This window comes from Equus przewalskii, chromosome 14 (genome assembly GCF_037783145.1).
Source record: "Equus przewalskii isolate Varuska chromosome 14, EquPr2, whole genome shotgun sequence".
NCBI classification, from domain to species: Eukaryota; Metazoa; Chordata; class Mammalia; order Perissodactyla; family Equidae; genus Equus; species Equus przewalskii.
Window position 1 is genome coordinate 38,383,511 of NC_091844.1, and position 12,532 is coordinate 38,396,042.

A 12,532-nucleotide genomic window follows, 5' to 3' on the forward strand; every position below is an offset into this window, starting at 1 on the left:
CATCATCTTAGGAAGAAAAAGTCTCTGCCGTGAATAAGTTGAATACAATCACAGAAACTGCAGACAAAACAGCTTTTGATGATAGATATTGCTGATTCCTTCAAAGGCATTCCAGAAATGGTAAAGAAATAATTATGACTAACAATAACTCATGTTTCTTCCAGGATATTACTCATTGGACCAACGGACCACTTGAGAAATATGTCAGTGAGTCAGCTCATACTCAGATTGGGAAAAAGATCCCAGCTCTCCAAACTCTTTGCATTGAACTGAGTAAACCCCAAATGGATACATTCTGGGGGAGAAGTAAAGGCAGGAGAGCTTGATAGGACAAAACAGAGTTTGTTCCTTCAGTCTCCCTATGTACCACCCCACCCCATATAGCTGAGCAAAATGAAATTATCAAGGTAAATGAAGAAAATCTTGAGCACACCCTTCAAAAAGATAAAGGACTCAGATGAAGGAGAAAGGCAGAAACACCAGTAGGAAGTCTAATAACTCACCAAGCATCTAAAACAACAGGAACTAGTAAGTTTATACTGCAACTTATATGGTATGAGGATATACCAAAACCAGTCAAAATAATAATGGTTACAAACAAAAAGGAGGTTGGACTGGATGGTGCAAGGTCTTTTATTTGAAAAGATGGTCTTTAATTTCCATGATGAAAGCACTATGTGGACTGGTGTAGCTCAACGGCTAAATGTGGCCATTGATTAAATTTATCCAATGATAACAGCATTGACATTCACTATTTTATTTTATTGTTCTGTATCATGCATTCAGGAGAGTTTATTAAAATATAGGCACAGTTTAAAGAAGAATTAAAAACCTAGTATCTATGACCTCAACTCCTAGCCTAGTTTAAGAATAAAATATTAACAGCATCTTATAAGCTACTGTTATAAGGAACTTAAAAGGTACTGTGCCTACTCCAGTTGTATCCTCCTCTGCTAACTCTCCCTCAATGGTCCTGAGGTTACTACTAGTTTGCACTTTTGTGTTAGTCATTCCCTGCTTTCTTGGTGGTTTTACCACCTATGTTTATATACCCAAACAACATATTGCTTAGTTTTGAAATTTGGTAGCTGCATAAAGAAAGATCAAAGTTACACTATTAATTTAAAACTCAAGGATGAATGCAACAGAATCCCTTGGTATCAGCTTCCCCGAGAGTTTACAAGAGCCCTTTCTGGGGAAGTCAGTGGGCAAGGTCATAAGCATAGTCCTAGCAAACACAGGGCTCTGCACATCTGCACAGGGCATCTGGCAAGGCTGCCAAGTGAGCCTGGTACAGGAGTCAGGCAGAAATATGGTCAGAGGGTCTGAAACGCTCTCTATTTCCTACCTTACCTCCAGCCCTCAGAGGTAGGTTTAAGAAAAAGTTTGTTGACATGAAATGAGTGTCCTCAGCTGATCCAGGCAGTAGGGCATGGAAAAGAGAGCAGGCACTTATTAACAAATGGTCATGACATAGATAAGAATCTGGACAAGTCTCATTCAAGCATTCTGTCATCAGGTTGAAAAAGGGTAAAATAGCAGTGGAAACTTGGCTGTGACAGCCACCAACATGTCTGTGTGGTGTGTCTCATGCTCCTCTCTGGGATAGTTGTCCTCTATGTACGTTGATAGCTCTCCTGGAATCTCCCTTCACTGTCCTCATGGAGATTCCCTTTACCTTTCTTCTGAGTTGGATCACCTGTTTCTAGTATCCAGGACTGGAATGCATAATTTGTGGGGCTCAGTGAAAAATGAAAATGAAGAGTCCCTTTTTGAAAAATTACTGTGAATTTCAAGATGGTAACAGCAGAGCATTAAATCAAGTATGGTGCCCTTCTATGTGTGGGAACTTGTGCAACTGTACAGACTGATGCCCACATAGCCAGTCCTGCTTATATCCCATGTCTTCCTCTTTCTTGGTTTACTTTCTTGTTTTAGTAAAGCACATTCCTCAGTAGTCTTTTAAGAAAGAGTGTATGGGAAATAAGTTTTTGAGACTTGAATGTCTGAAAATGTCTTTGTTCTATCCTCAAACTTGACTGTAAGCCATTTAATTGTACAACACTGTATTCTGAAGTTGCTCCTTGGAGTTAAGCAATACAGTAGCCCTGCTTGATTGATGGTTTTTCTGGGTATAAAATTCTAGGTTGGAAGCAATTTTCCTTCAGAACTTGAAAGGTATTGCTCCATTGTCTTTTTATTCATAGTGTCACTGTGGAGATGTCTGAAGTTCCTTGGATTCTTAATTCTCTTCATGTGACCTATTTATTCCTCTCTAGAAACTTACATAAATTCTCTTTGTCTCAGAGTTCTGAAATTTTACAGTGTGCCTTTGTGAGGGTCTATTTTCATCCATTGTGCTTAGGACTCTATAGGCCCTTTTGATCTGACAACTTATGTTCCTCAGTTCTGAGAATTTTCTCGAATTATTTCATTGATGATTTTCTCCGCTCCATTACATTGCTCTCTCTTTCTGGAGCTCTTATTTGTTTGGATGGTGAACCTTCTAGAAAAGATCTCTCACCTTCTTACTTTCTTCTTTGTCTTCTCTTTGTTCTACTCTCTGAGAAAATCCTTAATCTTAAACTCTAGCCCTTCTATTTTTAAATTTCATGATTATGGTTTTAATTTCTAAGGTCTCTTTTGTGTTCTCCAAATGATCCTTTCCTTTTTTTGTGTGAGGAAGATTGGCCCTGAGGTAACATCTGTGCCAATCCTCCTCTATTTTATATGGGATGCCGCCACAGCATGGCTTGACCAGTGGTGCCAACTCCGCACCTGGGACCCAAACCTGCGAACCCAGGCCGCCAAAGCAGAGCGTGCAAACTTAAGCACTATACCACCAGGCCGGCCCCTAAATGATCCTTTCTTACAGCATCCTGTTCTTGTTTCATGTATGCAGTGCTGTCTATTATCTGAGGATATAGGAATTCTTATTTGTTTGTTTTCTCCTCCCTGCACAGTGGCTGTTGCTCCATGTTGCCTTTTTCTTGTGTTTATTTGGATCTGTATCTTTTTCATTGGGGACTGTCCTCAAATATCTGGAATTCTTGTTTTTTTGCTTTTGATTAATAATGGGGAATAAAAAACTGATTGAAAGCCCTGAGCAAGTGGACAGGTCTTGCCAACTTTGAAATTTACTTTAAGGTGTTTCTTGGAGGACTTCTGAAGTCAGTATTTTTACATTTTCCTCTTGTTCTGCTCAGATTCCCAGGGAAGAATTTTCCAATCTTCTTCCTGGTGGATGAGAGTCTGGCTGAGAAACAAGTGAGGGAAGAGGTCTAGAGGGTCAGAATATATGACTCATCCTCCTGCCCCCCACCATCAGTAAGAAGCCCTCTTCTCAACTGTGCTTGGCATCCCCTAGTCCACGACCATCTATTTCTCTCTCTACAGAGATAAAACTTCCAGATTTTTGTTGTGATGGGGGAGGGACAGTCGCCTAGTGCCATGAAGAGGGAAAAGGCAGCTGGAAATCCAAATACTTGTCAAGTAGCTTTTTCTTTTTCATTTGAGGCCTCTCTGTTACTCCAGTCCTAGGCATACCTGATGCTGCCAATTCCTGAGCCTTTTGAGGATTCTGTGGTTTGAGGCCAACTTTCTTGGGCCTGTTAAATCAGTTACCATTTCTTATTTGCATTCCAGCTTCCAAAATTTTGTTACTCTTACCATCTCTCCTGTTTCCCCCATACTTGTGTGTTTACGTCTTTCGTAAAAATCACTTTAATGTAGTTTCAGGGTGCTTCAGGAGGAAGTGAAATTAGATACATGTATTCAATCCACCATCTGAACTCAGAACTCCACTGGTTTTCTTTAAACAGCCTTTTTAGAACTTGCTGTACCTTGTTTTTGTTTTGTTACTCAAATTTGTTACTCAAATGTACTGACGATGGAGCCGGTGCATTGGCATGGCAGTGACCACTAACCTTCAGATCCCAGGCATGACTTCTGCTAGTGGCTTGAAGTGGGAACCATCTGTGGGATTATCTGCTCAGCACTCCTCCTTTTCTCCAGCAGCCCCCCTCAGGACCTGACGTGTTCTTACATGGTCTCACATGCAGGCTAGAGGTGATTTGCTTAAGGAAAGCCATCACCCAAGGTGGACCAAAGACTCTCTTCTCTAGGATTCTTGGTTAGCGGCCAGAGAAACCATCCTTGATAGCAAACTCTAAGATGTAAATTTCTCCCCTCCTTCCACCCAAGTTTTGTTACTAGGTCAAGTTTACCTGCATCATTCTTTCTTCAAGATGTGTTATCTCTTACAGGGTCCCTCAGGACCCCCTCACCCCACATGAGAAGAGACACCTAACTCAACCAGTTCATCAGATACATCTAAATTCCAGCTTTTACATTTAAAGTAGGAAATCTCCTCCCACTACATCCATTTGCTCATACCTATCCTTCAAAAAATACTTAACAAAAACAATTTAGTTTTGTCCTCAGCCACTTCTGAAGACTTGACATTATCAAGGCTAACGTGACAGAAGGGGGCCTTTGATAAGGCAACTCAAGCATATACACAAGAGGATATACTAAAAGGAGGTTAATCTGGGCACTCTGAGAATTCACATAGCTTTGCCTTCCTCCATTGCAATTCCAAGCTCCTTCCTCCTGCACACTCTCAAGTCCCATACCTCCAGCATGGAATAGGATCTCACTGAAGGGAAGGAACTCCAGAAGAGGTGTGATTAGTGGGGGGAAGTGAGAGTTCAAAGCTCTCATCTTCTATAATGCTGATGATTTAGGAGATAGTACCTTGTTTTTAAAAAGAGGGTGGGATTTAAAAGTGTTTTAGTATTAAAATGAAAATTTCACCAGTAATTAAAATTTTTCCCTCAGGAAATTCTTAGTGGAGTAGAAGAGGTATTAACTTTGGATCCAAAGAGTTTTGAGATCTATATTCAAACGCTGTGACTTAGGGCAAGTTATTTGATCTCTTTTGCCTCAGTTTCTTCATATGTGAAATGGGGATTGAAGGCATAGGGATTAAAAAAGATGACGTTTAAAAGGTGCCTGTCATGGGGGCTGGCCCGGTGGCCGAGTGGTTAAGTTCGCGTGCTCCGCTGCAGGCGGCCCAGTGTTTCGTTGGTTCGAATCCTGGGCGCGGACATGGCACTGCTCATCAGACCACGCTGAGGCAGCGTCCCACATGCCACAACTAGAAGAACCCACAACGAAGAATACACAACTATGTACCGGGGGGCTTTGGGGAGAAAAAGGAAAAAATAAAATCTTTAAAAAAAAAAAAAAGGTGGCTGTCATGTAATTAAGCTCTATAAATAAGCATCATTTCCCCATTTTCCTCATCTGCTGGCACAAGCACTAAGATAATAGAGTTTGTTCTATACAGCAAATATTCCCAAGAGTCTTAAAGGGGGACACATCAGCAAGGCAAAAATGATCTACCAGAGGCCTGGGGTATCTTTGAGGAGAGTGCTCCTTACAGATTCATATTTGAAGAGGGAACAGTAACTGAGAACCCCGTATTAGTCAGGCATGGCGGAGGGAGGTTTAACTTGGACCTTTGTTCTGCTTGTTTATTTTAACCACGAAGTCCCTGATTCCAATGCATTTGAAATATCACACACACATAATACCAATATTAGTTTGGTAACATTTTTTGAGTCCTTGATCCCTTCTGACACTTTTCCCAGAAAAACGCATAAGTGTATTTGTACTCACGCAGCTATACTTCGCAGGAGTTTGCCCATCCGCTGAAGCGGAGGACACCCAGTTCATAAACTCTGACCTACAAAAGTACTTCGATTTCACCGCAGTCCTTCCCCTTCCTCCGCACCCCCACACCACCTGCGTCCAAGTAAAGAGACGCTGGCAAGCGCCACTGGGCTCTGGAAAGACTGGATTTTAGCAGGACACCTGGGGATGGAGTTGGCGGTGGAGACGGAGTTGGGAGTGGGGATGGGGGGGAGGTGTCAGGGCAGCGCGCCCTCCAGCTGTCCCGATGTCCTAGGAGAGCGTGGCGCAGCAAAAGCCCACGACAGGCAGGGCTCCGGGCAGCCCTCCACGACATGGGCGGTGCCCCGGAGCACGCCGCCCCCAGCTCCGGGCTTCCTAGGGAGGAGACAGGAGACGGAGCAGCAGGAGCCGAAGGAAGAACCACGCCTTTTAGGAGACGGCCTGAGGACAGCGACGGTACCTCTCAGTCGCGTGGACGAAATTTTTCACTAGAATCTGGATGATTTTCTCCCTCCTTTGTGAGACCATCCTGTCACGCCCAGCTGAGGGGCGTCTAGGGCTGGGCAGAAACAGAAAAGGAGCTGAGAACCCCAGTATTTGTCAGGCATGGTGGGGGGAGGTTTAACATGGACTTTATTTTAAACCAGGAAGTCCCTGATCCCAAGGCGTTTGAATTATAACCCACACATAATACCAACATTAATTTAGTAACATTTTTTGAGCCACTGATTTCTTGACACCTGCTCCCTGGTGGGCAGGACCCGCAGAGCCAGCGGACCTGGAGCAGTGGATGGGACCAGCCTCGGTCGGGGGAGCTCACTGGAATTACCCGGAAAGACTGCTCAGGAGCCTCAAACCGCGCACGCGCAGGGCGGGGCGGATTAGGGGATCCAGGCTAGCAACTTCAAAATCTTTGAGGGTAATTTTGAGGCCCAGACTTCTGCCGGAGTGCGGGGCTGAGCTGGGCTGAACCGGGGAGGCTGCCCCACTGCCTGCGAGGTGGTGGTCGAGAGGCAGGTGGTTTTCATCCCCAGATCTAAAGGGAGAACGCAAAGCGGCAATTAATTCTGCAATCTGTTCAGTGTGCAAGGGCCTAAAACAGACAGCTCAGGCTACTTGCATTAATAAATAACAACAACTGCATCCCTAAGTCACTTGAGGGTTACAAAGTGAAATATTTAAAAACAAGATAAAAATAAAATCACACTTGGGTCCTTAGGATTAACTTGCCTTACTCCATTTTACCCTCCCACCCACGGAAGTAGGTGTTTTCATCCTCCTCACCTCCCATCCTCCACTTTTACAAATGAAGAAACTGGCTCTGAGGGGTTGCTTAAGGTCACACAGTTAATAAGTGACAGAGTCAAGGTCTGAACTAGGTCTGACCCGCAGCCGGTGTCCTTGGTGCTGCATTCCCTCCTCAGAGGGGAAGCAGATGTAGCTTCGCCACCCTCAGCAAAAAGAATCAGCCTCTCTCTAAATAAAGACGCCGCTGCCAAGTACTTGGGAAACCTGTTCCCTGTCCTTGTTTTCTGACCACAAGGATGTCTTTGCTCTGAACTGTTTACACTTTCTCCCTTATGAAATGGCTTGCTGGATTTAAGATGGCAGTCTGTGGAAATCCATTTATTTTCTTTTATGAATCTAACTGGACCTATGACATGGTCCTAACTAGCTCATGTTCAGACCAAGGGATCTAACCAGGCATTACTGACAAATGGTGCATAGTCCCCTCCAACAAACGCAGACTTTTTAACTGCCTTGGTCATTCAACCATCAATTATCCAACCACTCTACAAGTATTTAATGAGTATCTCTGCCTTTCCTGGTGCCAATGTACTGTCTCCTCTGCCAGTTATTTATTTTTTTTCAGACATGATTAAGATCCAGTTACTCCTTTGCTTAAAAACCCTCAGTGGTTTCCACCATCTACAGGATGAAGACAAGACTCGTGACAAGAGGCTCCTGCCTATCCTTGTGGCTCTTAAGTGTGGAGTAGAGAGACAAAGGGAACCCCCAAAGTAGAGCTAAGTGTTTTATAAAGCTGCAAGAACACAATTCTGGTTCTCAGATCCTATGCGAGTATAAACAGAGTATAAAGTGTACACAGTAAATCAAATCCTTCACTCCTCTGCCCACTTAACCCTAGAGAGTTTGTTACTCACAGAGAAAGGTGGCTTCTCAGAGTGAGGGGTTCAGAATTTGTTTCTTTCTTTATAGGCTATTCCTATCTCTTTTGAAAAATGAGTCCAGGAAGCTATCGGGGAAAGTTAACTAGAAACAGAAAAGCAAGACCAAAGGAAAAGGGAAATGTAAATATTCTAGGTCTAAAGGTCAATGTCATTGCTAGGTTCATGCTTCAGAGTTGACTCTGGATTTCCTGATAGCCAGGGCAAAAAGGGGAGCAAGGTACCTTATTTGCATTTTCTTGATAGAAAAGAGGAAACTTACCAGTTCTTGAAACAAGCAAAATATTTTATGTTGTTGTTTTTATCTTTCTCTTCATTACTTTTTTAATTATAAAATTAATGCATGTCTTTTGTAAAAAATTCAAGTAACACGTCTATACAGTGAAAAGTGTATGCCCTCATACCTATACCTCCATTCCCCTTCTTCAGAAGTAAACCCTACTCCCTGAGACTAACCATTTATTTCTAGAGGTTTTTTTGTTTTGGGGGATTGTGGTTGCAATTAGAAGTACTTATACAGCTTTCATAGAATGTGAGTTTTGTTTGTTTGCTTGTTTTTAAAAATATATATATATCAAATTAACTACATTCTCTTGTAACTTGTATTTTCACCTTACACTGTATCAGGGACATCCTTCTATATCTATATATAGATCAACTTCTTTCATTTTAATGACTATAATATTCCGTTATACAGAGATAGCATAATTTATTTAGCCATTCCCCTATTTAAGTTGTTTATGATTTTACAGTCTTATAAATAATGAGCATCCTTGTACATACACTTTTGTGCGGATATGTGAATATTTCTATAGGAAAGATTTCTAGAAGTAGAACTGAAGGATCACATGGCTCATACATTTAAAATACTGAGAAATTGTCTTCAGAAAGATTGTGCCAATTTCTACCCTCCCCAACAGTGTTCAGGAGTGTCCATTTCCCCATTCCCTTGCCAACACTAGATGTTATCGATCTTTTTCATTTTCTGGCACAAACTTCTAAATGGAATTTCTCCTGGCAATGTCAGTATATTTTAATCAAGAAAGATCGGTGAGACAGTCTCATTTCTCCTGTTCTAGGGCTGTGGTTTTCAGGCTGTTTTCTCTGGAGCCCCAGGAATTCTAAGGGATGTGGGGGTGCAGAGCACAAAAGGACAAGACTTCCTCCCCCTGAACCAGGGCAACTGAGTATTTATTTGTTTTACATGTTGCACTTTGGGATAAAATTGTATTTGAAGATAAGATTCTGTTGTTAAAAACGAGTTTGCAAACCACTGGTCTGGGCTTTGTTTCTTATTGAACTGTTAGCAACTTGAAGAGGAATTGAAAATGAATTCCTTCCAGGCAAAGAAGAAGGGATGTTGAAACAGTGACTCTCCAGTTCTAGCCAAAATATCCTCATTTATACATTATGTGCGTGTATGAGTATCTGCTAATGGCCTTGCGCATGCTAGGTGTCGCCCTAAAATGCCCAATTACTATCCTGCAACCATTTCTAAAACACTATGTCTTCCAAGATTTGGATTAAAATTCCCCTTCTCTAACTACCCACCCCTCTCTCTCTCTCTCACACACACATACACGCACACTACTTGTGTAGATCGTATCCCTCTTTATTTGTGGAAACTGGATGTCAGCAGAGGCTTCCTTTCCCCTGAGACCTAGGTAAAATTCCATGGCCCACAATCCTTTAAGACTACTGTGAGCTCCTCTGAGCCTTAAGTTCTCATGGCCTCCTCTGCCTTCCATTTCCCAGGTGTTGTCTTTGAGATCCATCATGTGAAACTGGATGTGAAAGAAGGAAACAAAGCTCCTTCTTCGGTTGTCACACACATACAAATAACAATAAACTACTCTACCACACAAAGCATTCCTGAGAAGAGTCAAATTTACTATAGATAGCATGCTGGGAAGGTCCGAGAAAAGGAGATTTGAGTCATAAGGATACGAACAATTTCAAAATGGCATAGTGAGCATCTTGTGGCTTTTCATGACCTAATACTGGTCTCTTTTCATCTCATTGGCTCCTCTCGTCTCTCCTTCCATTCTTTATCTTCACCCACTCCCCCATGGATCGAACCAACAACTTCAAATTCGTTTCCTCTATTAAGCATTGTAATTCAGCTCTTTCCAGCTTTTACCCTCAAACTCACGCTGTCAATCCCTTCACAGTGTTCATCTTTCTTATAAAAGGGGCTTTCCACTTAGTAGAATCAACCCTTTCTAGGAGGCAGTTTTCTTTAAAAAGAGCAACAGAAACATTGTTGTTTTTCCCCCTATACCCTTACTATTTCTTCCTTCTGAAACATTATCATTGTATTGCTTTCGTCCTCATTTTATATATCTGGACTCTCCGACCAAATGTGAAGCAGCCCAAGGGCAAGAACTCTGCCTTTTTGGAGCTTTTAAATGCCAAGTCTCTGGCGTATGCCTCACAACTGCATAATGAATAAAGCAACCAGTAAGTATACAATCTAAAGAAGAGTAAATGATGAATGTATATAAAAGCTTTGGATATTTTGTAAGATGTAGTAGCTAGACTCTTGCAAAGACCATAAAATTAGTAATTAGAAAGTTCAGTTAAAATATTCAGATGTATTTTCAACTTGTGCTTATATCTTTTAGGAGACTCATAATAAGGTTATCCTATTCAAAATATTCACTACTTCACATTTCTTTTTCATTTTGGCCTTTTCTCTTCTTAAATTTCTTTCCTACTTCTCCTATGAGCTAGATTTTATTTTTGTTTATTCCCTTCCTGCCTGGCCAGATAGGAAGGAGGCAGAGATGATTATCTACATCAATACAATATCTCCTCTTGCTGGGATCCCAAGAATAAAGAATACTATATAAAGTAGCATGCTATGTAAACCAAGGCTTAAAACATCCTTTAGTGAACCATCATAAAATATCACTTGAAATTCCTACAGGATCTTCTGCCTGCTATGTTTAATTCCTAAATCTCATGTTATTAAAAGAAGTCTGTTTGCTCTTTTATCTGCACTCACATTGTACAATTTTTTTTTTCATCAAAACTGGCTTAGTTTGGAGTGAGGAAGCAGGAATATATGACAAGTTAGAATTTCTGATATTTGACCCTTTGCTATAAATTTAAGCCCATGAATAGCCATGAATAGCTCAAAGCTCAGAAACCAGGCCCAACTCCATTGTGGATGGATATATATATATATAATTTTATTTTCCACAGAAAGCATAGACTGTGTCCTATTCTATTTGCCTGTATGACGGAATTTTTGCCAAAACATTCAAGTGAAAAAGTTTCTCCCAATTATATGCTGCCCACAAGAGACTCCAGATTTAAGGACACACATAGGCTCAAAGTGAAGGGATGGAAAAAGATATTCCATATAAGTGGAAATCAAAATGGGAACTATACTTATATCAGACAAAATAGACTTTCAGCCAAAAATGGTAACAAGAGATAGAGAGGTTCGTTATATAATGATAAAGGGGTAAATTCATCAAGAAGATCTAACAATTGTAAATATATATGCACTCAACATTGGAGCACCTAAATATATTAAGCGAATAATAACAGATCTAAGGGGAGAAATTGACAATACAATAATAGTAGGGGACTTCAATACTCCACTTTCAGCAATGGATAAATCATCCAGACAAAAGCAGCAGGGAAACATTGGACTCAAACCATACTTTAGATCAAATGGACCTAATAGACATTTAGAGAACATTCCATCCAACAGCAGCAGAATACACATTCTTCTCAAGGGCACATGGAACATTGTCAAGGATAGATTATATGATAGGCCACAAAACAAGTCTTAGCAAATTTGAGAAGATTGAAGTCATACCAAATATCTTTTCCAACCACAACAGTATGAAACTAGAAATCAATGGCAAAAGGAAAGCCGGAAAATTTACAAGCATGTGGAAATTAAACATTGTGCTCCTGAACAACCGATGAGTCAAAGAAGAAATCAAAAGGGAAATCAAAAAAATCTCAAAATGAATGGAAATGGAAATATGACACACCAAAACCTATGAGTGCTGCAACAGCAGCTCGGAGAGGGAAGTTTATAGCGATAAATGCATATATTAAGAAAATAGAAAGATCTCAAATAAATAACCTAACTTTACACCTGGAAGAACTAGAAAAAGAAGAAAAAACTAATCCCAAAGTTAACAGAAGAAAGGAAATGACAAAGATCAGAGCAGAAATAAATGAAACAGAGACAAGAAAAACAATAGAAAAGATCAATGAAACTATGAGCTGATTTTTTAAAAGATAAGGAAAATTGACAAGACTTTAGCTAGACTAAGAAAAAAAAGAGAAGACTTAAATAAATAAAATCAGAAATGGAAGAGGAGACATTACAACTGACACCACAGAAATACATAGGATCATAACAGACTACTATGAACAATTATATGCCAATAAATTGGGTAGCCTAGCAGAAATGGATAAAATCCTAGAAACATACAATCTACCAAGACTGAACCAGGAAGAAATAGAAAATCTGAACAGACCAATAATGAGTAAGGAGATTGAATCCGTAATCAAAAACTTCCCAACACAGAAAAGCCCAGTACCACATGGCTTCACTGGGGAATTCTATCAAACATTTATGGAAGAATTAACACCTCAAACTCTTCTGAAAAACTGAA

At 40.8% G+C, this 12,532-nt stretch overlaps 1 protein-coding gene across 6 annotated transcripts in view; it reads right to left on the reverse strand.

The window, feature by feature from the left end:
• EHBP1 (EH domain binding protein 1) overlaps positions 1 to 12,532 on the reverse strand; it is a 479,572-nt gene that overhangs the window by 423,187 nt on the left and 43,853 nt on the right. Inside the window, exon 1 of one of the 6 annotated variants that reach the window (XM_070572583.1) lies at positions 5,683 to 6,000. The exons of the other annotated variants lie outside the window; for them this stretch is intronic. The gene's annotated coding sequence lies outside the window, so the exon portion shown is untranslated. Of the gene's footprint in view, positions 1 to 5,682; positions 6,001 to 12,532 lie in introns of those variants that run through there. 6 annotated transcript variants of the gene reach the window in all.